General features: G+C 41.8%; 1 protein-coding gene across 9 annotated transcripts in view; it reads left to right on the top strand.

The window, feature by feature from the left end:
- The window catches only part of PRR5 (proline rich 5), a 90,347-nt gene that overhangs the window by 5,048 nt on the left and 61,154 nt on the right, over positions 1 to 24,145 (top strand). For 2 of the 9 annotated variants that reach the window (XM_040564951.1, XM_040564941.1), the window contains one exon: positions 17,343 to 17,479. The exons of 4 other annotated variants lie outside the window; for them this stretch is intronic. The gene's annotated coding sequence lies outside the window, so the exon portion shown is untranslated. Of the gene's footprint in view, positions 1 to 16,082; positions 16,130 to 17,342; positions 17,480 to 21,031; positions 21,128 to 24,145 lie in introns of those variants that run through there. 3 more of the 9 variants (XM_040564964.1, XM_040564960.1, XM_040565003.1) reach the window with 3 other exon arrangements.

Genomic DNA, 24,145 nt, shown 5'->3' with positions numbered 1-24,145 from the left:
GCATATCCTGGAATAGACCAGGCTTTATATAAATTAGATATGCTCTTACTGCTGAACAGGCGGAGTAATAAATGCTCCAAGATGGTATGTTGCTGCTAGATAGGAAGCAATATTTTTATTCTGATTCATAGTGGCTGCTTTAATAATTGGTGATTGTTTGCCTTTCTTTAGCATGAATGGTTTATTGGAGTGCCGGCAGGGGAAAAAAATGGCAAACGTTTACAACACTGGCTTACAGATGACCCTCCTTTAATTAAGTAAAACTTGAGCCCCAAAATTTCCTCATCGAGTGACTTAGAACCAGGTTTTTGCTTCCTGCATTGTCTGTTTAAAGTAGAAAGTAAGAAGAAACAAAACTATGAAATTTGTTGTCTTGGTTTCAAAGGAAATCAGGAGGCTTAGCAAAATTAAACATTCTTCTAGAAAATGCATTAATCCAGCTTGAATGTGCTCATCCAACCCCCCATAAGCCAGTACTGCTGGTTGTTTTCTTTACCACTGTATTCATATCCTTTTGAGGCTCCCTCCAGAAAACATAGGAGGTGACTTCTCTTTATTTGATTAACTCCTTGTACCCTGATCTAGAGAAATACCAGCATCTGGTTGAGTGTGGTGATTTTCACTGATTCCAGTAAATAAATTAATTTAATATGCAATTGGAAGAGGAACACCCACTGCTGTCTGCATTGCTTTATAGATGCGCCTTGGTTTTATTTGTTATTAAAGTACAGGCTTTAATGATTACATGTGGAGAGTCTCGATTCGCTTTTGGCTGCTACCACTTGTTGTTAGCATGGTTTTGTGGTTGTGCAGGAGTGGCAGCATTATCAGAATTCAGCATTTGTCAAAGACCACTGTGACTTTTTTTTTTAAGTTTCCTGTGTAGGACTCAGCAGAGGCCACTGGCAGTGGATTATCAGACTAAATGGATGACTAGGTTGGCTTGGTATAACAAAACCTGTACTCCTAAATAAAGCATCATTCCTGGTAGAAATTATCCTTCGCTGTGTCCTATCAGTGAGTCTTGAATCTGTCCTATGCAAAGTGCCAGGAAAAAGACATTCTTGTGGTAATTCTGACATCCCTGAAGATAGGAAATGTTGGAAACTTTGAGAGTAAGTATGTTCTCATAAATGTCCAAGACAGTTTTGTATAACTGAAATGTTTGGAAAGTTCAGATAAGAAGCCAGAGGTTGGCTCAAGTGTGTGAGATTAGCTTGCATGGATCAAATTTGGCATTACAGCATGCTTCTCAAATTAATTCTATAACATGCAATTCCAGCATCAGTTTTTATTATTATTATTTTTTATTCTGCATGACTTTTGTTTATTTGTCACTATTAAGCAATTTCCTGGGGACACTCGAGCTCAAGTGTGTGCTTGTATGACTACCAGAATTGTCTGCGGTTATACAGAGAGACCAGAAAGTATTAAAGGAGGTCATAAGATATTTTTTCCCATCTACAGCACTACATACACCTTGTTACAGTCATCACGGATTTCTCAAAGTTTACCGGAAGATACAATTTGAAGACTGGCGCCAGCCAAGAAGAAGATGCAAGGTTTATGCTAGTGTAATCATATGTAGAAAATACCTTTCTTTTGCTCTTTTTAGGGTCAAGTTTTTAACACTGGCTACTGGCATTGTTCCTTTTTACTCTTTTTGCTGGGAGAAGAGTATCCAAAAGAATATCTATTATCTGATTTAAATGCAGTTAACTTCATTTCCCTCTCATGGAGTTTCTAACAATGTTTAATGAGAGATGCAACTGAATTGCAGAGCTGCTATCTCCCCCAGAATACATTGGGGTCCTCCTTGAATTCCTGTGAATTGACCTGTGTGGTCATTCACATTTTAATCCTGTCCCTCATAATTATTTTGTAGCATACAGGGAGTCCTGTAGGTGCTAATTCTGAAAGTCTTAGTCATGCTTATTTAACAAGTAGTTCCAGACCGCTGTTTATCTGCTTTTGTAGCTACTGTTTATTCGGTTTTATTATTATTATTGTGCCTTTAAACCCTTGGGTTCAGTACCTAGGACCACCCTGTATTAGTCAGGATACAAACACAAAACCAATTCTCAGCTGACATTTTAGCAGTATTTAGATATCCTAGAGAGTAAATATCCAGCTTTGGGGGAACGATTTAAAACTGAGCACCACTGTTGCAAAAACAAGCCTTGTGCCCTATGGATGTTGAATGCTGCAGAGAATTAGGGTTTATAAAGTCTATATTTCATCAGTGTGCTTAGGCAGAAATGCAGTGCTTTTCCTCTCATTCAAGCAAAAGGGATGATGAATGCTTAGGCAAAGTATGTCCCTCCTATCCTCGTTCTTGTTTGCTTGCTTGTTGCAACAGTTTCTCTGTTCAGTGTTAAACAACAGGAGAAGAAAATCACTGCTAAAAATAAGGATATTCTATTACCACGTAGTCCTGTGAAAAAGGATGTTCTGTTTCCCACACAAATGTTCAAACTAGGGATGTTTCTTGTTGGCCCTAACGTCTGTAATGGCAAGAATAATAAAAGCCTATTGAAATTAGAAATCATGGCTTTGTAGAGTGGAGCACTCTGTACCCTTTGAAGACTTGAGTCGGGGGGCATGATTTTCTAGGTGTTTGAGTTTGAGGCAGAGCTTAGGGGTGTCAGAGAGCAGCTAGCTGAGCCTGGGTTCTTTTCTAAATTCTTTTGCTTGTTTTTCCTTTGGTTTTCAGTATGGACTGTTCTGTACACATACATGTGTAGATGTACACACAGATGTGTGGTCTGTAACAGGCTAAGCATGAAGGTTGACCCGCTGCTCTTAAAGCAGAGGCCACCATGCCTCTGCACGTTTTGTAGTGTGTCCTCCCCAGGGCCCCATGCAACCATGGGCATGGAATGTAAATCCACAAAGATAAGCCTGATATCTAGATGATGCCTTTGCTGTATTGGTGCAGCTGATGGAAAAAATGTATGGGCTGGCAATTCTTCCTGTTCATAGAGGCGTGTCCAGCCAGACCATGGACATCTTCTGTTCTGGCAATCTCATCACCAGCAGGTGCTAGGAAGGATGGATGTGGCTTGGGTGTGGTGTACATAAAGGGACATACCCTTCAATGCTTCTTGCTTTGTGCTCTCTTAGGGAAGGTGGGGATTGGTGCATTGTTGTGAAGAGCAATGAAACAGGTGACACGTTTATTGGGATTCCTACTCTTCCAACCTGAGCTTTCCAAAGAATGGTTAGTTACATCTGAGAGAGCCCTGAATAGCTCAAAATGGCTTTTATCCAAGTCTGCTACTAAGCAGTATTTCCATAACCCGGGGCAGGATTACCTGTGGTTTGATCTTTGGCTATGACCCAACTCTACCGCTGTATGATCCCGTATAATGGCTATAGGTGTGTTGTGGTTTGGGATGACCACAGTGGTGAGGAGAGCTTCTGGAGCTGTCCCTTAGAGAACCTTAGGCAACTATTGCTGCTCTTTTGGCTGGCTCTAGCAGCTCTGCGTACATGTTCAGAGATCCCAGTTTCCCCTCCCTCCCCCTTTTTTCTTTTTGTTTTTAATAAAATCTCCTGCATCTGCTGTGCTGCACGGTATCCTGCCTGCCTCTGCAAATGAGGCAATAATGGAGCACATTTATTAAGCTGGTAGGTTAAAGAACAGGAAATAACGGTGGATTTAGTGGAATTAGAAGACAGTTGTGACCTCTGAGGAATAGTGTGTAGTGTGCTAGAATAAAGGTCTGGATGGTGCCAGGGTGGCCAAAGTCATAGGGGACATTTAAAGTTATTTAAGGGAGAATCACTTTGCTTATGCTTTAAAAACACCTCATTGCTTTGCTGGTTCTGCAGCAAAGCCCCTATCTTCCTACCATGGAAGCAAAGTAAAATAGCTTGAGCATGCTGGCAATGCAGGTCCCTCTCTGACCAGCACTTGGTTTAGTCACTAACTGATGACTTTACTGCAGAAGAGGAATCCAAACGGATTGTGGTGCTTTGGATGCTGGCAGGCAGTGTCTGTGAATGGTGAGTCCTGCGCTGCTGCAAGCAAGTCTCAGTGCTGGCGGCTTCCTCTGTAGCTGCTGAGCAGGGTGTGATGAGCCAGGGCTTGCGCTGTTGTGCTATGGGGCTGGGTGAAGTCTGAAAGCACTCGAGTCAGAAACCTAAGTGGAGAATCTGTCTGAACAAGTGCTGAGGAGCTGAGTAACGCCCATGTATTACAGTAGCTAAAGGTACTGATATATTTCGCACTGCTTTTCAGGTATAAATAGTGTCCATAGGAAGCACTGTGTGCCTTTTTCTTGGGGCATTTCCATGCAAAAACCACTGTATCGTACTGTAGCTCATACCTGCAGCACTGATAGTTGAGTACTATCGAAGTTGAGTACTATCGAAGTTGAGTACTGTCCTATTTTCCATCCATTCTTCCCCACCCTCTCCAATGACTTTTCCATTTCTTCTATTTAAGAGCTGTAAATTACCACAGTACACCTGTGAGTCTCAGGAGATATGTTTGTCTGTGGCTGATTTTACTGAATGGAATGGCATAAAAGATGAGACTTCGCACATTAGAATACTGGGCCACATAGGGGGCATTTTCTACTAAGTGGAAGAGCAAATGTGGCAAACTTGAAGAAATGTAAGAGAAATATTTCCTGAAGCCTTTGTGTATGAAATAACTTTGGGGTAGGATACAGATTCAGCAGCCCTGCTGCACCTCAGTGGCCTTAAGTGAAATGCAGTGCAGCTTTCTGGTGCCCAGGTAGAAGATGCTCATTTGGCACAGCATTGCTCGATGCAGCTGCAACCTCGCGCCTCCTCCCAGCAAGGCTTTGGTACAGGGGACAGTTGCAGGGACAGCACAGAAGGGAAGTTACCTCCCAGTTCTCCCTCCAGTGAGGCAGTGCCCTCTGCCATCACATTTGATTTTGTGTTTTCTGTGAACGTGAAGGTATCTGCGTTCATCTCGCATTATACTGGGTGATTCAGGGTTCTCCTCGAACCTCTGGCCTCCTCCTTTTTTAGGAGATCTTTTCCCAAGGTGAAAGTCAAATTTGGTAAAAAATGCAGAACAAATATGTATAAGCAATCCTGACCCAGATTTTCAAGACTTAGAAATTACTGTGAAAGAAGAGTAAAAGGGCTTATGCCCTGCTTTCAATGTTTGATTTTATTATTTTTTTTTTGTAATAGAAAGTCAGATCCCGTCCAACCTGCAAGTCTCTGTGACCACAGTAAATCAGGCAAGGCAAGAAGGGCTCTTGAATTTCTTTCTTCAGCAAAACCTGTAGACTTCTGGCCAAATCCCACTGCCTTATTTTAGGCAGCAGATTGTTTCATCTCTTGAAGCCCTGCCTGCAGATTGCTGCAGGCAGTCATTAAAAAATCATGGATTTGGGGGGAGCTGTAGGGGGGAGCATTCCCTTGTCTTTAATTTTCTTTTTCACCTTAGAGGGCTATTTTTGTTTGTGTATTTTTTCACTTTCTTGAGCATCATTATAGTGTCAACTCTAACATTTTAGAGAGAAGGTATTTTTCTTCCCCTGCCCTTTAATTAAGTGATTAGAGCCACCAAACGTCATCCCAGGAATATTCCAGCAAAACTGGGACATTCTTGGTGTGTGTGTGTATATACGTGTATATATATATATATATATATATGTAGTAAACAGGCAGAAGGAAAAAATAGGATTTTATAGCAGCAATATAATAATAGTTGTAGTCGTTCAACTTGCTGGGTTTCAGAGTTAATTTGGAGGCAGGGCAGTCATTTTTAAGTTGTCAAGTGCTGAGGGGTGAATGTGCTGCATTTATTCCCCATGGGGAATGGAGCACCACCGGCCTGGGCTGCCCTTCTTCAGGGGGGCTGCGCTGCCGTTGTCTTGGTGAGGTATTCAGCATTCAGAGTGTGAGGCTGACTCAGTGTGAAACAAATGGGATACACTGGTCTTTTGTGGCATCTGGCAAAGCCTTTCTTCTCCCTCATCATTTGAAAATGAAGGGAAATAGGGAGTCGTCTGGCTTGCTGCTATGAGATTATGTGGAAACTTTTTGCTGCTCGTTAGTTACCCATGGATGGTTGTGCCTAGAATATATCCTGAGAGAACATATGCTTCTGGTTTTGCCTGTGTTAAATAATCCTTTCTATGCTGCCTTTCCACAACACCTAACTCAGTGAGCTTTTGATTCATAACTGGGGCCCCACAGTTTAAGAATAATGCAAAATAATAATGATTCAAAATTCTTAAATACAACTACTTTTATACTGTTCTGTAGATGCTTAGGAGCCTGCTTGATAAAACTTGGAGGAAAAAATGTTTAACTAGTAGTTAATTTTTATTGAGGTGCAATTGCCCTTGATGCTCAGAGGTTTTTTTCCCCGAACAAGGTCTGAGAAGGGACGCTTAGGTTCGTGCAGTCTCTTGAACAGCTTTCGGGTTTGGGGTTTGCATTCTTTGGGGTTTTTCCCCATCATTCTTGTTGCTCATTAACCCCTGGCAGCTTTCCAGCATTGTTCTCTGTGAAAAAGTAGAGCAGTGCTCTTGTTGCTAAGTCAGCAGAGATTGAGCGATAGCGCTGGTAAAGGTTAGTGACTGCAGCTGAGGGCAGCTTCAGATCACGGATCCTCCCTGGCAAATGCACCTCTTCCTTGCTTGGCAAAGGTAACTGCTGCCAACACTGGCTGTCGCTGTTCAGGAGCTCCCTTCTGATTCACATTTTTTTGGCTTTTTTCTCTTTGTTACACAGGTGGAATAACTGATGCTCCAGTGTAAATACTGTGACCCTCCCTTTATGATAAACACCAGGCAGATGATTATATCTCCGTAAAATGCAGAGCAGTGAGAAAAAAGACTCTGCTTAAATTCATCATTAAAGCACTTACCCACTAACATTGACCACCAACACAGTTTTTGACAAGCTCCAGTATGCCTGATATCCAGACTTCCTTTTCTTTGGTTATCACCTAACTTCTGCTATAGTAATGCTGGGTTTTCATAAGATCTCTCAAAGTTTGGTTTCATGTGCTGTAAGATCTTATGGTTGGGTTGTGCTGTGGGATCTGAATCTGAATTGTGTTGCTGTTCAGCTGATTGTGATTCTGGGTCTCCAGCGTTTCCCTTATTTTTGTGGAATCTAGAGAATAACTAACCGACATGGGTGTCCAGCTGTGTCACCTTTTGCTGCAGAAGCATTTGTTCAGGATTAAGTGACTCCTGCTGTTTACATGGGGTTTTTTCCTGCTTATGAAAGAGTTGTGGAAAGGTGTAAGCACTCAGCGTCGCTTTCAGGTGTGTAGGTTTGTGTTCTTGATGAAATTCTCAGCTCGTGCAAGGAGGCCTCTGCTGGATGACTCAAATTAGGCACAGCAGAGATGCTGTGATGCCACCCATATCGCTGCCTACTGATGCCAGTTACAATTTTGAGACCCCCTTTTCTTCACCCATTTGATAGGGTCCCCTGCCAGGAGTTAGTCTCACGTGTCTGCTCTGCCCAACAGACCACATGGGCCCACCCTAACCACCTCAGGCAAAATCAGAAGAACCAGGTTAAGCTGTGAATGGAAGCTGCTGAAGTGAGGATGGCTGCCACAGTACTTGTGTGGGTGCTCTTCCCTCTGCCCTGGGCATGAGGATTGCTGCAGCTGGTGACTTCTTTGCACTTCCACCTGCATCTGCCAGAGGTTATGCTTGCACTGTGTGATGGTGTTGTAGCAGAAGCTTGGATGTTTTCCAGTAAATCCATTTCACACCAGTGCAGCAACTGTGTTTGGGCTGAACTGGAGTGTTGCTGTGAGCCTGATGAACGTGTTGGCAAAACGTTCATCTTTGAAATGCCTAAAGGTTTTGGTTTTCTAGCATCTCTTTTTCTCTCCTCTTGGTGAGAGGCTAATACTTGGAGGCTTCATTTAGTACAGGTTTTTTACCACGTGTTTTGGTACGTGTTCCCAATGCTCACAGAGCTCTGTGCAGGTAGGAAGTACCTCTTTCTTTGGAAACAAACTCATCCATCCATTCATGTGTAAAAATGTTAACAGTCATGGAAATTTTGGTAGGAATGCAACATGACAATCAAGGATCAAGTCTCTCAGGAACATGTGAAAAATTACAGATTTATTTAATTAAAAAAAAATCTGGGTGGAGGTGTCTTTCTCTTTCCCCATTTTAAAATTGTGAAAAGCTTTAGCCGTTTTGGGAACCAGTTGGGTAGTTGGGATAGCTCATTGCTTTTATGGAGAAGAGAAGAATGTGGAAGAATTCTTATTTTTTGATATTTATTGGTGAATCAAGGTTCTTTTTTTTTTTTTCTCTCTTCATGTTTTTATAATATGAATGTTTCTTTCCAGTCCAGTTGACACCAGTTTGACACTCAAGACCATCTTGAGGCTGTTACATTCATTTGCTCACAACAGTGGCAGTCTGGGACAAAGCAGTGCCACGGTGGTTGACAAAGTGACATTGTAGTATCCTGGCTATGGGGTGACAGGAGGGAGAGTTGGTAATACGGCTGTTGTTGCAGTTACCTGTTGGTGATAGTGCCTAAGCAATTTATGAGCAGGACTACATTGTATTAGGCTTTACCTAAGTATATGAAAATAGGCACTTCAAAAGTATGTATAAACTACACATTTATCTGTACGTACACTCAAAGTTAATAGAAAATAAGAGGTCTGGTGAGGACTCCTTAGAGAGGAGACTACCTCACAGGTAGTGCCAGCAAGGATGCTGCAGCCTCCCTCGGTCGTCTGATGGCTGCCCAGTGTTGACTGCTATAGGCTAAGCCTTAATGAACAAGCATGCATTAAATTTGTCTCTGATAAACCACCAGCTGTTCTGCAGGAATAGCTTCCAGATTGTGTTCTCCTCGGCAGACAGGCTGGGTTTTCATCCTGGACTTTTGTGGGGTTGGTGAGCCAAAAGAGCGTCACACCTGCCTGCCACTCTTCCGCTGGTCTTACCTGCGCCAGAGCAGCTGTGCAGCAGCAGTTGCCATCTGTCTGGGTGAGAACAGATTGCTCGCACAGAGAATCAGGAAGTCGTTATAAGGCGAATCTCATTTGCTCTTTGAGCACGTTGAGATCCAAGCAGCTCTCCCTTCCCCCCACTGAAAGGGGAAGAAAATCATAGGAGAGAAAGCAGGAGAGGAAAGATTCAAGCTGCATCCACGCCATCTGTGCGCTTGGAGTTGCGCAGCTGCTCTGCCGCTGACAGGTTGTGCTCTCCCCACCCAGAGGAGACAGGCAAATGAGTTGTGTAGTAAACCCAAGGCTCTGAAGATTAATACTGATAAATAGCCTGGCCAGAATAAACTGCGTCTGGAGGAAGAGCCTCTAGCTGCTTTGAAACTTTCAATATCCTCTGCCTCCCCTCCCTCTTTTCTCCCTTCACTGCGTTCAAGATTTGCCCAGAATTTGGCAGCCAAAAATCATTCAGTACAGATGCTTTTTCTGGATCAAGTCCTGTACTTCTGAGTACACCATGATCAGTTTTGGGACATCAAGGAGTTATCTAAAAGCACAGGGGAGTAGCCAGTTGTACCCACGGTGAGACAACTTCTGTCCCCAAAATTAGTTAAGCATGTGCTTAAATGCTTCATTAGCTCCAGGCCTCCATCTGCTGAGTGGGGCTGCACAGTTTTGGACAGTCCCAGCTCCTGGGCATGTGGAAGAAACCTTCCTTTTATTTGTGAAGAAGATGTATTTTGCATCTATTGCTGTGGAGACTGGGAAAAAAAGCAGACATGGCCTCCAAGGTAGCAAATACTAGAAACTAAAAAAAAATACCTTGGAGGTATTTGTGCTTTTGTGAATGGCTTTAGATATGTCTTGACATCTCAGAGGTGGGGAGTCTCTCTCTCCTTTTTGGAGCCACAGACTCTTCAGGGGGGTCTCAAAATAACCTGGCTCCCAATCCAGTATCTGTTGACAGCAATAGGAATTTGTATTAAAAAATAATCACAGCACTATTTTTGGTTTTCCTCTCATGATGTTACTAATGATCATTGAGATTTTCGAGAAATTAGTCACTGGCAAGTGTCCCTTCTTGAGCCTGAGGGCCATTCAGGCAGTTGTCAATCCCCAAGAATAGCTCTGCGCTTGTTGTGGTTTAGCCCGGCTGGCAGTCAAACACCACACAGCCGTTCGCTCACCCTCCCCCCTCCCTCTCTGGGATGGGGGAGAGAAATGGGAAAGTGAAGTCTGTGAGTTGAGATAAAGACAGTTTATTAAGACAGGGAAAAGAATAGCAACAATAATAATAATAATAATAGTATTAATAGTAATAATGTGTACGAAATAAGTGATGCACAATGCAATTGCGCACCACCCGTTGACCGATGCCCAGCCTATCCCCGAGCAGCTGGCCCCCCCCTCCACCCCGGCTAGCCACCCCTATATATTGTTCAGCATGACGTCAGATGGTATGGAATACCCCTTTGGCCAGTTTGGGTCAGCTGTCCTGGGTCTGTCCCCTCCCAGCTCCTGCTGCATCCCTAGCCTGCTCGCTAGCAGGACAGAGAGAGGCTGAAAAGTCCTTGGCTTGGTGTAAGCACTGCTCTACAACAATTAAAACATCAGCATGTTATCAGCGCTCTTCTCATTCTAATCCAAAGCATAGCACCCTGCCAGCTACTAGGAGGAAAATTAACTCTGTCCTAACTGAAACCAGGACAGCGCTGTAGTCATCCCGAAAAATATAATGTCTAGAGGCTCTGTGCACCTTTTCCTTAACTATGCAGGGAGGTGACGATGGGGAGACATTACAGCTCCTTAATGTTTGTGCTGTAAGGCTTTAAATTATTGATGGCAGAAGCACAAAATTACATCTGAGTTGAATCCAGGTGTTTTTTTTTTTTTTATGATAGTCCTGTAACTGCTGCTACTTGTATTTACCTCTTCTTTTTGAAGTCATTTTATTTCCTGCAAAACCCTTCTCTCCATTCTGCATCCAGCGCACCCAGTCCTGACATTGATGCGCTATACCTAGCCTCTGGCTAGTTTTAGCGATGGGGGAAGTATAGAGCCATTAGAGATCCCGTTTGTCTTCTCCCAACACTATTTTATACTCTGCTATCCAGGCATACGGTCCTCACTAGAGATGAGTCAAAAACTTTTTATATCGTTTTCTTCTTCTGTTCTCAAAGGCTTTTCAGGGGTACAGGCAGCAGTGCGTGCTTTGGGAACGGCAGTAGGTGCAGGCTGTGGAGCTGTATTCTCCTGTGACTGGATTTGCTGACGAAGCTTTTGACTAAGCAAAAAGCTAAGCACTACTTCTTGTGCGTAGTTAGAAGCCAGCTCTGATCCTGTAGTAGAAACGTCAGAGGAAATTTAAGAAGTCACTGCCTCTAGCTATTTGCTACCTATCTTCAAAATGCATGAGGCTGGTGGAGCAGAAAGCATCTCTGTGTTGCATCTGGCAGCTTCACCAAAACCTCACCTTCCTTGGCAGAAGACCTGAAACAGTGGGGTTTTGCACAGAAACAGATACAGTGCCACACATCCCCTCTGCTAGCTTTGCTTTGGTAGAGCAAGGGAAGGGACAGAAGTGCTGGTAGTGTTGTAATTTCTCTTTGCAGACTTGGAAAAGCTTTTTAATGAGTGTAGGATGAACTGCCTGTTTGTTGTTCTGTTGAGGGTTTGTTTTTCTTTTTCTCTTGCATTATTAAATGTGAGTGGCAATAACTTCAGCTTTCAGGATACGTGATTGTGGGGCACTATCCATGCAAGGATATGACTTTTTTTTTCCCTGTGGTCATGGTGAGCCTGGAAATGAAAAATTTCAATGTTTCACATGCCTTTTGTCCAGTCCAAAAAGGTGTTGAGCCAGAAGCCTGGTGGTTTGAATGGGGGAGTTCATGTTAATGTTGGTGGTCATTAGAGCATGTTCAACAGAGTCTACAGATTTGTGAAAAGAGAGAAATAAAGTTGTCAGAGGTGGCTGTGGGTCATGCCCATGTCATTCTTTTTTTCCATGCAGATTCAATATTTGTATTGCACTGGAAATCACTTTTGGATCCATGCTGTTGTCAGATGCCTCCCTCTGCCTCTTCTTTTGCTTCTTCCAAGCCTTGCTTACTGCTGGCCATGCCAGGAGTGATGGGCTGGACATGAAGGCAGTGATTTGTTACTCTAATCTGGTCAGGAGTGTCAGGTGCCCAAGATCCATCGGTCTTTTAATCCCTCCATAGAGGGCTGCTGTTTTTCTTCATAGGAAACTACTGTTCACTGTGGATGTTTTTTGCACGTGCTTCAGAAGCAGCTGTGTTAAATGTGGGCTGGCACCTCTGCAGATGGAGGCTGAGCACAGGGCTTGCAGAGGTGCCAGGGCAAGGAGGGCTGTGGGCAGGAATGGCTTGTAAATAGGAGGAGAAATGGAAATGTTCCCCTTTGTTCTTCCACCGCAAAGCAGTCTTTGGGAATGAGGATGGAGGTGAATGAGGAATGGTTTCTCATTTATTAAAAAAGAGAGACAGCTGAAGCGGAAAGCCTCGTTTTTTGGAGAAATGTTGCTGGAGAGAGAGAGCCAAACTGCTGTGCAAAACCCTGTCTGAATTTGCTCAGTTTTCAAATACAAGGGTAAATCAGTTGACAATCCCTGTCAGTGAGATTGCTGTCTCAGTCACTTCAGGCAAAGGAGACCCAGCAGGTGCTCAAGTGAAATTCTTCCCAAATGCCCTCTTGCTTACACTCAGCTGCATCACTTTCCAGTAAAACCATTCAAATGCTGTGTCAAAAATTCAAGAATGAGTTTGAGTGCTTTAATGGAAGCAGAGGAAAGACCTTTCTGTATCGTCCCGGAACAGCTCATGGAAAGCTCAAAGGGAGCTTGTAGTGTTTAGTTAGGCTCCACTCATCCACCCAAGAGCTCCTCTTCCAGAGCTACCTAAAGCTGTAGTGTTTCATTGAAATCACGGTGGGACGTTGACTTCAATGGCAAATCAGTAAATGGGCTGCTGGTATAAGCCCAGGTACTAATGTATCAAATCTGAATATAGCTAAAATGATGCACATTATTAGGGTTTACCAGTCTTTTCCTGCTGACATTTGTTGAATATTTTGCTATAATTTTCATTAAAAGCAGAGCCAGAGCAGTGCAGAAAGATTTTAAAAATCAGTCTCCAAACACATTTAAGAACTCAAGGAGCACTGCTGTTGGTTACTTTATTTATTTGTTTTGCCATGTGGCAGTCACCCCTTGAAAAATCTAATACTGTTTTACCTCCACGATGCAATTCTCAGCCTGCTTGCAGTACGAAAACATTGGCAGTGGTGAAGCTGCAGTTTGGTCCATGCAATCAGCTAGTCTTTATAATTAAGACTCTGTGTATGGGAAATGAAGGATGAGAGAGGTATAAATAGAAGTTTTGAGGGTGGAGAAAGTCATAATCAAAGATAAGTGAGGAGATCTTTTGGTGCTTTTGGACTAAGCTGATCCTGTTAAAGTTTTGTTATTCTTGGCAGATTAAGTGTCATTACTACAGCAGAAAAACTCAGAGGTATGTGGAACGGCAATGAATTGTCAGCAAAAAATTAAGCTAGAAGAAGTCAGTATTAAGAACAGTCATGTTATTTGTCTGAGGTACAGTGTTGCCCTAGGGAAAGGCAACAGGACTTTTCCTATTGATTTCTGCAGCCAGGAATTCATCAGAATTCATCCTCCTATTATAATTTGAATTTATGGTATGAGTTTCAATTAAAGTGACACTTTAAAAAAAAAAAAAAGAGAGAGAGAGCAAAAACTAAGATCATTAAAATGCAGCCCAGAGGAAATAGACATCTTTTATCTTTGGCAAAATTAAACATGCATACATCATCTTATACCTTCAAATCTTCCGTAAGTCTGAAAAAATGAATGAATGAGGGCAACTGGGAAGCCAGCTATAGCCTATTCTGAACCACATGGTTTTGATTGCTGGGAACAGTTGTATGCTGGTTTGTTAAATGGCCAAAGAGGGGAAGGCCATGAGCACAAAAAGCCACTCCCTTCATAGACTGAAATGAGGCGTAGTCACCACTGAGGAAAATCTACATGTCTGTAATTCGAGGTGTAACACAGAGCATACGGATGGTGTTTTTTATATTGATGCATTGTTGATTCATTCTTCCATGCGCTTCTTTGCACGCTTCTGGTTGATTTAGCTGAGCTTGCAAAACCATGAAGTAGTGACCCAGCCTTCACAATTTCCAGCCACTGACGTTCCTACTGGTCATTTTGTCCCCAAATTAATGTGGTCTGGTAGAAGGTCTGTAACGCTGCTGCTGTGGGCTTTCACACAGCAGACCTCGATCATGTCAGGCTGACTGTAATTTAGTTACAATCGCTGTTTCCATCTAGCATTCTTGGCTTGCATCTTTGTTGACTGCAGTCACTGAAGATGGAGCTTATTTGCCGGTCACTCCAGGCTGACTGGAAAGACATGCACAGTAATAGCACAAATTAGTCTGTGTGACTGATTCCTCTGGCCACATCTGGCTAAGCAGTAGGTGTCAGTGGGCAACTGTGTCAGTTCAACTGAAATACGAATTTACAGCAGCTCTGTTTTCAGTCCTGAGTAGGAGCTGACATTCCCTTAGCTGAGCAAGTTCCTGCTGTATGAAAACAATGAGTTTCACCCACAGTCACGAATAAGTTAGTCATTTAGAAAAGACTTTTTCATTTAGAAAATGGATATTAATCCATTGCTTATGCTGCACCTCTGAGGCATGATCCTGTGTTTTACGACACAATTTTGAATAGCTAGTAGTATTTCGGCACCTACCCTCTCTGCCAGAAGAAGCATTTTGAACTCCACCAGCATGCATACGTTTTCCTCCTCTGCATCAGGTACAGAGCATACCTGGAAATTGGACTGCCCTCTTGCTCAGAGCAGGAGGGCTTCAGCTGGATTTGTGGCAGATCTGGGGTCCCAACACCTCTGTACTCATGTTTCCATCAATGCTGGTCTGGGGGTCTTGGGCCCTAAAACTATAACATTGTGGCTGTGTCTGCCAAAGTATTTTGGGTTGGGATTTTTATTGCTGCTTTCCCTATAGCAAGGTGGAGGGATCAGTAAGTAGTGCTGTGCTTGTGAAAACTGGAATGGTTCTAAAATACTGCTTCTGCTTTCAGTTATGTTCTCAACCCTTGCTAACAAAAAGCTTTATGAATTCTTGATTGGCTCTACCTGCCAACATAACATACCGATTGCTCAGCTGGTGCAAAGAATATGCTTAATTAATTACAAGCTCCTACAACTTTTGTACAACAGCATCATATGTGGTGTTTTTTTAATGCATTCTCTCTTTGTCTTTCCCCTGCACCTATAAATAGTTCGAGATGTACAGGATATTAGATGAAAGCAAGATAAACGTAATTCACAAGTTTTTTTTTTTAAATGTATGCTCCATACATTGAAGGAGTAGCTGAGCTTTAATCATCAAAGTTAGGTCAAATAAAATTTAAAAAAAGGCAGTGGAGTTTTGTTCTGAAATAACACACATGCACCATCCTGAAAAAATAGCGTTATGATGTTGGTTTATTATTCCAGCTAATCAAGTTATCACAGGTTACCAGAAGAAGGGAGGAACTTTTTTTTATCTGCTGGCACTGAAACGTCAAAGCAGAATCTCCAGGCAAAACAGTATTTTCAGACCCATAAGCATCTAATCTTTTAAGAACCAAATAGCTGTTATTACACTTTCTGTCCAAACTCAGTGGGAATTCTCATATCCTTTAAATTTGAGAGAAGATGAAGAGTCTTCTTTAATTTGTCTTTTAAGCAGGGATGAAAAAAAGCCAAAATTCATGACAAAGCCTATTATTTTAGGTATGTGCTTTGATAGTATCCACTTCCAGCAGAGCTGAGTTGTTCATGGCTTTTGCAAGACCTATATTGTCCTGACCACTCTAGCAGTTTTGGCAGGTGCTTTTAATAAAAACTCAGCTGTGTCAAGAAAGCTCTACCCTCATGCAGCTTGCTTTGCTTAGAGCAGTTTTTCATATATTAGGACACCTATTTGTGTCCACAAGAGTTTTTGTTGGTATAGGATGTTCGCATCCAGTGCACAATGTTTAAGCATTTGCTACAAGTACCTCACCTGAATATGTTCATGTGTCTTCTTTCAGATGTGTGTGTGTTGCTGAGAAGGTTGGTTTCCTTACCTTGCCCCCAGGTATTCAAAATGTCACTTTGTGTCTCTCTGCAGCCTACAAGCTGTAGATCATGTCTCCCATTCTGCATGCTATCTACCAAGTTGCTTGTATGTGTGTGCTCCTTAATGTGTTGCAGTCAAAACCCACTGACTTCTCACAACACTGTTATTTAAACTAATACCTCTGCCTTTGACTAAAACAAGTGGTAAAAGAATGAAGTTCACACTCATAGAGCAGACAAAAGGCAGGAGTATAAGGTGATTATTTAGTGCTCTCAAATGCATGAAAGATTAATCCTAAAATACATTTTTTTGAACGGGTAAAGTTATTTACATCCTTGCAAAGTGGTTATGAAATGCTACAAAACTAAAACAAGAGCATTTTGTATTCAGGATAAACTGAGTCTTTTGGCTGTCTGTATATTACTCCTAGCTAGATTTAGCAGTGTGGTGGGGCTGGTACAAATGACTATGCAAAGTGCATGGCATTGAAGAGCCATAGTCAGAACATGTACACTGGTGTGTGTGTTGTGTGTCTGTGTATACATAGATTTATATATATATATACATTTTAAGTATTATATGCTATATACTGACCAATGATTTAAAAAAATAAATTTAATATTATGAAGATGCTTGTACTGGGGTTAGAAGTTGCATAAGAATAAATTCTGTGCTGCAGCAAGATACCCACTTCGGGTTGTTTATTGCATTAGCTGGCATCTCAGAGAGGCACTTCAAGACCATCTCAGGACACATGATGATACAGCAACCATTATTTGAAGCCCTAATGAAAGAATTTCTGCTATTTTTAAATGGTGCTTTTAAGATTTTTCTGGGTCTTATAGGACAGCTGCTCTCCAAAGGCGGTCATTGCAAACCCTGAAACTCATTTCAAAGTGTTTTTTCTACCACATCTTTAGTGTTGGGACACAGAAGTACTTGCAGACTGCACGCTAATGCAAACTCTTGTCCTCTTTAGCGACAAGCGCAGCTCTTAGCACTGTTGTCAATGAGTTGGTTCCTGCTTAAAGAAGAAAAAGCAAGGAAGGGAAACATACAAGAAAAAATGTTTAGTTATATCAGTGATGGCATGTGGAACAGCACTGAGTATTGCAGTTGTTTCACTTGTGTGTGTATTGTGTATCAACTTACTAGTACTAGCACACTTGAAAAACTGTTCCTCAAATGGCAATATATGCAATACTACCTTTTGGTTCATCTTTTCTTGCAGAGCTGCCTTTTTTGCAAGGGGATGATTTTTTTAACCAAATCGTATCACCTGTCAAGAATTTTCATGTGATTCTTGGAAACCTGCTGCAGAGTCTTCACTATCTGCTATTCAGTCCTGTTTTCTTCTCCTTTCAGCAGGTAAGCAAATGTTTCTGCAGCACTATCTGCAATGGGAAAACGTTTCCAATTTCAGACACCTGGAGAGTTCCTTTTGTTGGACAGGCTAGGGTTAGCACTTCTCTTCCAGTATTTCCCACAGATCCTATTGTATTTCCTGCCACAAAAAGATATCTGAGTAACAATGCAATACTTAGTGATTTTTAACATCAGCTCATGTTAGTCTATATCCCTCTAGCTTTAGTGTAGCTTAAAAAGTGGTATGTGCGAACTTTCAGAGTTGTGAATCTACTTAGAGCTGAATCAGATCTGTGAGCAAGCAATACAGAAAATAGCTTGAATTTCTTCTCTCTGAGAGAAGCCTCTAAATAACTCCATGTCCTTGGGGAAAAAAAGCCTTGAAGTAGAGAGTCACCGTGGTGCTGCTAAAGCTCTGGTGTTACCCACCACGGTGACCTCAAGCTGAATGAGATGTTTCAGATACTGTTCACCAAGATCATAGTCAGAAAACCACTGCAGAAGCAGATTAAGCTGCACTGGCGGACTGTGCACTGAAGCGTATGAAGAATTCTCAAATTACCTATATCGGGGTGAGAAGCAGCATCAAACAGCTGAGTGGTAGTAGTATCTTAAACAGCTGCAGCTATTTCTGCAGAGGTGCTTGGGCACAACCATCTCAAGTTCATTATTATTCAGTGCTAGAATTGGGTTAGCATTTGAGATTCAAGGTTTTTTATGGAGGAAGGGAGTCATTAATGGAGAGTGTGTATGGGTGTGTGTGTATGTGTATTTATGTGATGGAAAAGTTGACGTTCTTAATCTGTCCTTGATGTTCTGTTTTTCTTTTGATATTATCATCACATGTGGTAGCTCTTATTTTTTCAAAGTAACTTATACATTTTCTTAGAAAACAATTGCTAGTTTCTTCCTAAAAAAGAATTTTCTTTCTCAATATATGAAGATATTTTCTCTATAAGAATTACTTTATCTCTTCACTAAGCTGCATGAGCTAAACTCTCCTATGGCTTCAGTTTTTTTTCTGTAATATTTAAGTGAAGAGGTTTTTTCTAAAGGGTTCAGCCTTTGAAACCTTTGTTTTGATTTATTTGGTGGTAATGCATGCTTTCGTCCAAATTTTTGTCAAGATGTAAATGATGGAAATGCCTACTCCATGCTACCTCATGACAGTGATAGCTGGATTTTGCCACAGTGGTTATTTTGTCTCATCCCAGACTGCATGGGTAGGTAGGCATGATACATCCTGCAGCTCCACTAGGGTCTTGCACCATATGCAGTACGACCCATAAAGTATTTAGCTTCATCTTTAAACTGCATGCAATTGTTTAAAAGTGAGAGAAATAATTTTCCATTCTGCTGCACCTTTTTGCAAGGATTTCAAGGGTGTTTTTACCTATTCCCTAAGAAGTGAGTTAGTGGCATGAGTAGCAGAGAGGGTACTTGACAGCTGTGTGTACCGTGATGGGTCTCAGATGATGAAAAATATGGGTGTGGGTATTGCTCTCAACTCCTGTGGAAAAGCTGAGGTAAGAATCTGGGTATAACTTGGTCAGGAAATTCCTGATACCTGTGTCCACGTTATTTCAAGCACGCCAAGAAAATTTCTGCTTCTGAACTTTGCATCAGCTTTCTCTAAAACAAACACCCGTCTGCTGTTTGCTAAGTTAGTAATCTACCAACTAATCTGTTATTAAGCATGAGTTCTGCTGGCAGCATCTCCAAATATTGCTGCTAGGAGGATTCAGCCATTGCAAGCAGAAGTAAACACCGATTTAATGCATCACTGACATATTTTGAAAAGTTTGCTGCAAACACTCCATCTTTGGCCTGTTCGTTGCTAAACTTTTTCTTCTTGCTATTGTAAATGATTGTATCTCAGAGTAAACAATTGGACATGCGCATGCCTTCTGTTCCAAGCAGAGCATTTGCAAACTATTCCACTGTAAACTGTTTATGGAGTACTGTGTAATCTGTAACCTTACTGTGATGGACAGGCTGACTGGAATTCCCACCATGTGAGGCATTAGTAGAAGTTAAGGCTTGAACAACTCACCAGCACCTCAAAAGTGTTGGCTGACTAGAAATACCACTGTCTCATGGAGAAACACTGCCTGCATGCTGCAAAGCTAACATTTTATAAATGCTTATTTTTTTGCATTGCAAAAACCATAACTTTTCACTTGCTGGCGATACAGTAGACTTTAAGTGATGCTTGTGGCTTTAAGCGCAGCATTGTATTCAAATTCGATATTCCTACAGCGTGAATATTTTCACAGTTATATTTATTATTTGTTTTTCATTGTGGTGTGATATAATTTAAATGTCTTAGTCAGGATTGCAGTCCTGTGGTAACGAGGACCATAGAAAACACATGTTGAAGGTTTCAGGCCCCCATCAGTTTACATCTGCAGGCCATGGCCTTTAAGTGTTAGTGCATTCATTTAACTTTCTGGATGTGTAGGGTCCCATATGAGTCAGTGGAAATATCCCAGGCTTCAAATCCAGCTCATGGAAGTCTTGGCATGACAGGGGCCTAATCAGAAACAGCAAAGTGATGTGGTTGCTGTACTCTCAAGGAGAAATAAGTTGGTGAAAATTTTGAAGGATGAAGGAGGTTAGCAATGCTTACTATGTCACAGCTAATAAGCACACAATCTTTTCATAATTAATAGTACTATGAGAAGTTCCTAGCAAAACTGTTTCTTTGTTTGCTCCCTTTTTTCTCCTTCTCCTCCAATAAAAACAAGAGAACCTGGCAGTATCTTCATTCATTTTTTAATTCTTGTCCACTGCTGGAGTGGATGTTAGTCTCAGCTCAACTCTTCCTTAAAAATCTCAGCCGATTCCCTAGCTAGAAGATGCTCTTTACCAGCACATCCAGTTGACCTTTCTGTTTGGGATGTTCCATTGAAGGCTGTTACCTTGGCCCTTTTCTCTGAATCTTTTCTCTGAATCCTGTCATGCCTTTGGTCAGTCCCAATGGCAGACTCTCCTAGAAATACTCCTAATTTAATTGAAATACCAGCTGAGCCTGGAACCACAAGATAACTCCCAAAGGTTTCTTCATCTAGGGTTGGAGCATATACTCAGGGAAGTGAAACATTCATTAGTAGGATGCCAAATTATTTATACTTGTTTCATAATCAATGAGGCGGTAAGAGACTGGGAATGAGATTAATCTCCTCTAGTTTGGTACATTTACAGCTGAGAATACTGTATCCATAACTGAACTATTCACGTTACATTCTCTTTGCAGTCAGTAGTGAGAAGAGACACTTCCAGAGCATGTCCTACCTAAGCAGCTTTAAATATCTTTACAGTACGTGATGAAGTGTAGCATAGCTGTGCCTGTTTTTTTCCTCAGCACCTATAAAATGAGGTCTAAGTTTCCCTGTATGTCTCTACTTGTCAGACACATGCATGTCCCAGTCCCAATGTCCATTACTTCATTTCCTGGTAGCTGGTGTTGAATTAACTTAAAAAAATGCAAAGACCAAGCTGCAGCAACTGACCTTTATCTCAACCTTAATTTCACTTTTCAGTTATGACCTCCAGGTTACTACGCTGCTGTCACTGCAGTCATGAGCGTCCTCTCTCTTTTCCTCAGCTCTTGTGGACAATTAAATCAAGAGGAAGGAATGATTTAAAATGGTATTCCCAGTTTTCTTCCTTTTCTTTATTTACCTTCTCAGTAAAATACGGACAGTAGAAAAGTAGATAAAAGCATAAATATTCTATCATCTGTTGATTTACCTAGCTTATTGTATCTGAAATAACAATATCACCTATGTAGCTGATTTAAGTGAAAGAATGAAAAAAGTATCTTTCATTTTTCTTTTTTCCCCAACTCCATGCAAATGCAACTCAACTTCCATAGGGCTAAGCAAAGGAAGACACAAGTCGCCTCATTGAGGTTTGAATAATCTTCCAAAAGTTAAATAATGAGGATTACCAAAATAAGGCTTTCAAATGTCATGAATCGGGTATAAATAATCATGTGAGCTTGAAAATTATTATTCTTGGGGATTTCTTTAAAATTTGTATTCTGGTTTTAAGATAAATTGTGTTTTTTTTTCTAACTTTTTCAACACTAGACTTTGACTAGATAGCATTTCTTGATAAAATAATAAGAAAAGTACACAGATAAATGTTAGTGGGTCCTGGGCATATTTTCATTAAACCTCTTAACTAGGACTTAACAAAGTAGCTGACAATTTTGAATGCATTTCCTCATAGTTACAAAAGTTTAGGTCCTCTCACAGGGAAAAATAGTTATACAATGTTATGGATTCAGCCTTTAAAAATTAAAGACCTTAAACCTTTTTTTTAAAGACTATTGAGTACCTACAGTAATGTTGGAAAACATTTTGTCTTGCCAAATATTCTTTAAAATGCTTGAACCCAGAAGATTTTTATTTGAAAGCATAGGTAGGAAGCAATGAACTCAGAAAATTTCTCTTTTATTACAGCAAAATAAGTTTAGATGCATTTACATTTCAAACAACACACTAAATTCTTGAACTAATAAACCAAGGGAACTAAAATGGAGTCAATGAACCAAAATCCTGGATTTGAAACACTGTTTATGCCAGTCTGAATCAAAAGTTCAATTGTGGATGCTCTCATCCCTCTGAGTTTTCAAATCTGGATCCAAAAATTTGTTGGAGCCAATATCTAAAGCAGATCATTAATAAAGCTAACATCATGACACACATATATATACACACACATGTCCTTCTTAACACATGGAGTATTAGCTGAGAGCTAATGCGGATTGGCTTAGATTTATTTTATGTATAAAGTGATGCAACTCTCCCTTATCTGTCCTCCCTTCTCCCAGTCTCCAAATCTTTGTGCTGGCACCTAGTGCTGCATAGACAAATATTGCAGAAAGGAAAACAGCAATTATTATTTTTTTTAGAAAAAAACAAAGTTCTGGTTCATTTTTTTCCCTGTGATCATCAATCAGATTAAACTGATTACTTAAGAATTGGTGCAAGGAAGCAGCATCCAAAGTGCATCCTTACACATTTTCTAATTACACTCAGCTCTGATTACAGTTCCACCTGCCCAGCAGCAACAGAATATATTTTTACATTTTCTTCTCTTTCAGTACACTTCATTGGTAATTCACTGCCTAGAAACGAGTGCCCCTTTTAGGAGAGACAAAATTCACTGGTTTCATGACCTTTTGTTTCTGCAGAAGAAATGGGTGAACTCACTTGGAATAAATACAAAGCAAGCCAAAACATTACGCAGGACAAAATTAAATCCCAAACTGACCTTTTGGAGTCTCAGAGAATAATAATAAGAAGAAGAAAAAAAAAAGTTTGTGGGGAAAGGTTGCTTCCCTTTTTCTTCTTTCTGGTAGCCTGTAGTTGGCAAGTGCCAAAGTACCGCAGTTGAAACTAAATCTTTATGGATGTGCGTTGTGGCAAAAAGCAGATGAAGGGCAAAAAGTGAAGACTTGCTGACAGGGAGCCTGCTCCTGCAGGCCTTTTGCTGGAAGCTTTGGCAAAGGCAATGGAGGAGCCTGTGCGGTGTTGGGGCTGCTGTGGCGGGTCGAAGGCCACTGCCATGGTGGGGAACGGGACCAGTGCCTCTCGCTGCAAACAGCAGGCCCCTAGCAGGAGGAATAGGAAAAGCAGTGCTTGAAAGCATCATGCTGTTCTACCCCCAGATTCAACTGTCTGTGGAGAACAGAGCAAAAGCAGGGTGTAGAGAAAGGAGGGTTTATTCACTGGCCAGGCACAGATGAAGGAGTGTCTGGGACAAAGAGGGGTCTGCGATTTCTTTGTCCACCAAAAGCTAGGGCGACCTGAGGGAGCAGTGAGCGCAGCCACCATCCCAGCTCCCTTGCTTTTGCCCTGCTACCCCTTTCCAGGGGCACAGCAAAGCACAGGTTGCCTTCAGTCAACTATAAATGTTTGCAAGGGGTGATGCTGTTCCAGTCAGGAGGCCGTGGGCCACCTCCCAGCAGGCTGCACCTCCAGCCTTGCCGTGAGGGTCTCAGTGGCCAGGGCCCTGGCTGCCATTTTGTGGTGCTGTTTGCCCCGTGCAGGGTGACAGGCTGTAGGTGTGTACATCTGTACCTGGGCCCACTGAGTTGGGGCACTCAAAGCAGGGAAGGGGTTAAAAAAAAAAAAGGCTAACATAAGTGTTTGTTGGTTTTTAAGAGTAAGAGTGGACCAAGGACATGGTTTCTCAGTGAAGCATAGTTCTGTCCATCCTCCTTCAGTGCCCTCCTCAGCTACTGACATGCCTTGCCTTGGAAACACCAGCTTGGTGACGTTTGGTGCCAGCTAGTTTCCAAAGGCCAAAGTATCAAAAGGAACCGAGACACTGATTTGAGCATGGAATTGACTACAGCCCCATTTGTCTTCAAATTTGTCTTCAGTTCATTCTTTTTTCCAGTTTCCCAAAATAAAGTATGCTTCAAATAAAGAGATGCAAGGAAATGCTGGCTACAAGCCCAGGACTACCTGGCCTGGGGCTTTCTGTACAAAGGAGCCATGCATCCTAGGAACCTGACCCAGGGCTTTCCGTACCAGGATCCCAGCTGTCCAGGAAGGCATCTGTAACCCATTCCTGAGATAAATCCTTACAGCTTTCTGCTTGGGAGTGGAGAGCTCAGTATATGTGGGCTTTCAAACTGCTGGCACTAGCAGC

Source organism: Cygnus olor, chromosome 1 (genome assembly GCF_009769625.2).
Source record: "Cygnus olor isolate bCygOlo1 chromosome 1, bCygOlo1.pri.v2, whole genome shotgun sequence".
NCBI classification, from domain to species: domain Eukaryota; kingdom Metazoa; phylum Chordata; class Aves; order Anseriformes; family Anatidae; genus Cygnus; species Cygnus olor.
Note: the sequence above shows the minus strand (reverse complement) of the source record. Positions and strands in the feature narration are given on the sequence as shown.